The sequence below is a fragment of the Triticum aestivum genome, chromosome 2A, assembly GCF_018294505.1.
Source record: "Triticum aestivum cultivar Chinese Spring chromosome 2A, IWGSC CS RefSeq v2.1, whole genome shotgun sequence".
Taxonomy (NCBI): domain Eukaryota; kingdom Viridiplantae; phylum Streptophyta; class Magnoliopsida; order Poales; family Poaceae; genus Triticum; species Triticum aestivum.
Window position 1 is genome coordinate 24,950,537 of NC_057797.1, and position 844 is coordinate 24,951,380.

Below are 844 nucleotides of genomic sequence, written 5' to 3' on the forward strand. Positions count from 1 at the left end.
GGTGATGGCGACGGCGCGGGGTGGCGCGCGGCGATGGCGTCGGGGCGGCACGGGGCGCGGGCGGCGACGGGGGCGCGCGGACGGCGACGACAGGCGCAGGCGACGGCAACGAGGAGCAGGGCGTCGGGGCAGAGGGCGGCGTCGGCGTCGGGGAGAAACTGCTGAAATTTTCCAATGTGTTGGTTTATATACCCAGAGCATTGGTCCTGATTCGTGGCACCAACCGGGACCAATGCCCCCCTTTAGTTATGGTTGGTGCCATCAACCGGGACCAAAGGTCTTTTTTCCGCAGCCCAAAGGACGGGAAGCAGAGGCATTTGGTCCCGATTGGTGGCACCAACCGGGACTAAAGGGGGGCATTGATTCCGGTTGGTGCCACGAATCGGTACCAATGCATCCCTTTAGTCCCGGTTGGTGGCACCAACCGAGACCAAAGGCCTCTTGCTGCCCGCGTCGCGGCCAAAAGTTTAGTCCCACCTCGCTAGTTAAGAGGGCTCGAGAGTGGTTTATAAGCGCTGCTGCGCCCACCCCCTCGAGCTCCTCTCAACTGCAGGCTTTCGAGCCTAATCTATATCTATGTGTCTGTGGGCCTACTGGGCCTCCTGCGGGCCTGAATCCTGACTCATGGTTAGGTTTCTAGTCGTATTCAGGCCATGGTGGCCTAGTAGGTGTTTTATTTATTTTATTTTGTTTCTACTTACAACAAAATACTTATTGTTGCTATTTTTATTTATTTTATTAAAGAGTTTTTTATTTTTCTTTGTTGCTTTATTTATTTCATTTTGTTTCTACTAACAACAAAATACTTACTGTTGCTATCTTTATTTATTTTACTAAAGTTTAT